Source organism: Cryptomeria japonica, unplaced genomic scaffold (assembly GCF_030272615.1).
Source record: "Cryptomeria japonica unplaced genomic scaffold, Sugi_1.0 HiC_scaffold_206, whole genome shotgun sequence".
Lineage (NCBI taxonomy): Eukaryota > Viridiplantae > Streptophyta > Pinopsida > Cupressales > Cupressaceae > Cryptomeria > Cryptomeria japonica.
In genome coordinates, this window is record NW_026729028.1 from 159,468 (window position 1) to 163,934 (window position 4,467).

The window sequence follows — 4,467 nt, forward strand, 5'->3', positions numbered from 1 at the left end:
TTCCTGTGCTCCAAAGGTGCACACCTAGGTGAGCACCTTCGACCACACCTTGTAGCACACCAAACTCTGACTTTCGACTTCATCCGCAATGCAGGGTCTTTGAGGTTGGCGCAATGCGCACAACCAGGGGAGTCGACCCATCAAACCCAACACCTCCCCTATATAAGCTATTTGTCTGATTCTCATACATGCGTAGCCTGCAGGAGCAATTAGGACATCGACCCCAACTTTCGGCTTCTAAACGAAAACAAGGTCTTTGAGGTTGGTGTAATGCGAACAACTAGGGGAGTCAACCCATCAAACCCAACACCTCCCCTATATAAGCTATTTGTCTGATTCTCATACATGTGTAGTCTACAGGAGCAATTAGGACATCGACCCCAACTTTTGACTTCTTAACGAAAACAAGGTCTTTGAGGTTGACGTAATGCGCACAACCAGGGGAGTCGACCCATCAAACCCAACACCTCCCCTATATAAGCTATTTGTCCGATTCTCATACATGTGTAGCCTGCAGGAGCCATTAGGACATTGACCCCAACTTTTGACTTCTTAACGAAAACAAGGTCTTTGAGGTTGGCGTAATGCGCACAACCAAGGGAGTTGACCCATCAAACCCAACACCTCCCCTATATAAGCTATTTGTCTGATTCTCATACATGTGTAGCCTGCAACAACGATTAGGACATCCACCCCAACTTCTGAATTCGTCTGCGTTGACCGCACCAAAGGTGCACGCCTTGGTGCTCACCAAAATCCGACTTCCGACTTCTTCTGCTATGCGGGGTCTTTGAGGTTGGCGCAGTGCGCACAACCAGGGGAGTCAACCCACCGAATGCAACACCTCCCCTATATAAGCTATTTGTCTGATTCTCATACATGCGTAGACTGCAGCAATGATTAGGACATCCACCCCAACTTTTGACTTCTTAAACAAGACAGGGTCTTTGAAGTTGGTGCAGTGCACACAACCAGGGGAGTCGACCCATCAAACGCAACACCTCCCCTATATAAAGCTATTTGTCCGATTCTCATACGTGTAGTCTGCAGCAGCGATTAGGACATCGACCCCAACTTCCGAATTCGTTTGCATTGACCGCACCAAAGGTGCACGCCTTGGTGTGCACCCTGGAGTGCACTTTGGTGCTCACCTCGGTGCACACTTTGGTGTGCACCTCGGTGTGCACCAAAGGTGCGCACCTTGGAGCGCACCAAAGGTGTACACTTTGGAGCGCACCACATAGGGTCTTTGAGAGGTTGGCGCAGTGCGCACACCAAGGTGGGTGTTGAGGTGCGTGCCGAGGTGGGTGGGTGCTAGGGTGCGCTCCATGGTGGGTGCCAGGGTGGGTGCGTGCTAGGGTGGATTCCAAAGAGGGTCATAGGGTGGGTGCCAAGGTGGGTTGGTGATATAGTGGGTTCAAAGGTGGGTACTAGGGTGGGTTCCAAGGTGGGTCACAAGTTGGGTGCCAGGATGCGTGGGTGTTAGGTTGGGTGCCAAGGTGGGCTCCTGCGTGGGTGGGTGCTAGGGTGGGTTTCAAGGTGGACGCGAGGGCGGGTGCCAAGGTGGGTAACAAGTTGGGTGTTAGGATGGGTGAGTGCTAGAGTGGGTGCCAAGGTGGGTGGGTGCTAAGGTGGATGCCAAGGTGGTTCACAGGGTGGGTGGGTTCTAGGGTGAGTTCCAAGGTGGGTCACAGGTTCAGTGCTAGGGTGGGTGTCAAGGCGGGTGTCGAGGTGCCTGGGTGCTAGGGTGTGGATGCCAATGTGGGTCATAGGGTGGGTACTAGGGTGGGCTGCAATGTGGGTGCCAAGGTGGGTAACATGCTCGGTGGGTTCTAAATTGGGTGCCAGGGTGGGTGTGCACCCACCTTGCCCGAGGTGGGTGCCAAGGTGCCAGTGTGGGTGGGTGCTAAGGTGGATGCCAAGGTGGGTGAGAAGGTGGGTGATAGGTTGAGTGGTAGGATGGGTGGGTGCCAAGATGGGTCACAGGGTGGGTGCAAGGGTGGGTAGGTGCTAGGGTTGGTGTCAGGGTGGGTGGGTGCTAGGTTGGGTTCCAAGGTGGGTGCGAGGGTGAGTGTCAAGGTGGGTCACAGGTTAGGTGCTAGGATGGGTGAGTGCTAGGGTGCAAAGGTGCCAGGGTGGGTGCTAGGATGGGTCGATGCTAGGGTGAGTGGCAAGGTGGGTCCACAAGTGTCAAGGTGGGTGCCGAGGTGGGTGCCAAGTCGGCGACTGCTATGGTGGATGCCAAGGTGGGTCACGGGGTGGGTGCCAAGTTGCTAGGTTGGGTTCCAAGGTGGGTGCCAACGTGGGTGCTAGGGTGCGTGGGTTAAAGGGTGTGTCACAACGTGGGTGCCAGGATGGGTGCGCACCCACACTGGCCAAGACGGGTGCGGGTGCAAGGTTGGGTTCCAAGCCCGGTCACAGGCTGGGTGCTAGGATGGGTGGGTGCCAAGGTGGGCACCAGGGTGGGTGCACCCACCCTGGCCAAGGTGGGTCACGGGGTGGGTCCTAGGGTGGGTAACGGGGTGGGTACTAAGGTGCGTGCCAAGGTGGGTCATAGGGTGGGTGCCAAGGTGGGCACCAGGGTGGGTGTGCACCAACCCTAGCCAGGGTAGGTCACGGGGTGGTTGTCGGGGTGGGCGTCAAGGAGCCAAGGTGGGTGGCAAGTAGCCAAGTTGCGTGCCAAGGTGGGTGTCGGGGTGGGTGCCAAGGATCCAAGGTGGGTGCCAAGGAACCAAGGTGGGTGTCTGGGTGGGTGCCGAGGTGGGAGCCAGGGTGGGTCCCAAGGTGAGTGCAAAGGTGGGTGCCAGGGTCAAGGTGAGTGCCAATGTGGGTTCCAAGGTGCCAGGGTCAGGGTGAGTGCCAATGTGGGTTCAAAGGTGCTAAGTTGGGTGCGAGGTTGGGTGCGAGGGTGGGTGGGTGCCAAGGTGTGCTAGGTGGAAGCCCGGGTGGGTCGGCATCCCATGGGTGTCGAGTTGGGTGCCTGATGGGTGCTTCTTGTCAAGTTTTAGTCGTCGGGACTCATTTCGAGCCTTAGAGGTCGTTTCTTGTCCGGTTGCCCTGTCTTCGACCTGGGAACCCAATTTTGGTCCTCGGGTCCCATTTTTTTTTGTCTCGCATCCCACTTTTGGCCTGTGGCCTTTTCGGGGTCGATTCTCGTTTTGGGCATCAGAGCATGTTTCTTCTCCTAAAACCCAATATTTGTTTATTAAGTCTCGGAACACATTTTTGTTCTCGTGGACCCATCATGGGTCTTGGAACGCATTTGTGGTCCTTGGGTCCCATTTTGCATCCCGAAACTTGTGTTTTGGTGCTTGATCCCTATTTTGGGTGCCCACCTTGCACCAAGTGCGCACCCGGGGCAAACCGAGCGCCTTGGTGCACCGGGGCAAGATCGAGCGTGCACCCGAGGCGCCCCGAACATGCACCAAGGTGCACTCGGCCCACATGTGAGCGCAGGTCGTTGCGCCCGAGGTGGTGTGTGGGCACCGCGTTGCAGACGGGACACTGCACGCACACGACGCCCCCTCCAGGTGCACGCACGTAGGCCGGGCCGGGTGCACACCCGACGCCCTAGCAAGGTGCGCGCACCCGGGCAGGGCTCACACTTGGCGAACGGGGCGCACTTCGCGAGGGAGGGTGTGCACCTCGACGGGGGTGGGTGGCCGGGGTGGATTCGCACGTGGGTCGCGGTTTGCTAAGTACACACTGCGACAAGCTCATAACGGGTGCGATCATACCAGCATTAGTGCACCGGATCCCATCAGAACTCCGCAGTTAAGCGCGCTTGGGCCGGAGTAGTACTGGGATGGGTGACCTCCCGGGAAGTCCCGGTGTTGCACCCTTTTTTAGTTTTTCGCCGGGCGTCGCAATGCTATTTGAATAAACCTTTTGCCCGTTTGCGTTCTCGTCGGGGCCGGGCCGGGCCGGGGTGCGCTGCCCGCACTACCGCGCGCGCGGGGGGCGACACCGAGCGCGCACCCGAGGCACCCCGAGCACACAGGCCACGGTGCAACCCGGGCGTTGTGCGCGCACCCCGGTGCGCCCGAGGTGCTGCGCGCGCACCCAGGTGAAATCGGTGTGCACCTCGGCCAGTGCGCGCTCGGTCGAGTCGCGCACGTTGGCCAAGGTGCACGGTGATGTTTCTTACTCTAAGGTTCCGCACCAGACGCCCGGGACAGGTGAGCGAAGCTGGGCGGGGCCGGGTGCGCGGCCGGGGCAGGTGCACGCAGCTGGAGAGAGCTTTGGAGCACACTTCGGAGCGCACCAATGATGCGCTCCATTCAAAAGTTTCCTGAAAAGGCAAAAAAAGTTGAGATTATAGAATTTCCCACTTGAGAGATTGTAAAAAAAAAAAATTTAAAATGAAGGAAACGCGGGTGCCAAGGTGTGCGCAGCCCAGCCAAGGTGTGCGCACCAAGGCGCCCACCCTGGCGAAGGTGCACGCAAGGTGCGCACCCGAGGCAAACC

The 4,467-nt window shown here is 58.0% G+C and overlaps 1 non-coding gene across 1 annotated transcript; it reads left to right on the plus strand.

The window, feature by feature from the left end:
* Positions 1 to 3,723: 3,723 nt before the first annotated feature.
* On the plus strand, positions 3,724 to 3,842 carry LOC131868422 (5S ribosomal RNA). Its single transcript, XR_009366877.1, has one exon. It is a non-coding gene; the product is annotated as a 5S ribosomal RNA (ribosomal RNA).
* Positions 3,843 to 4,467: the final 625 nt, after the last annotated feature.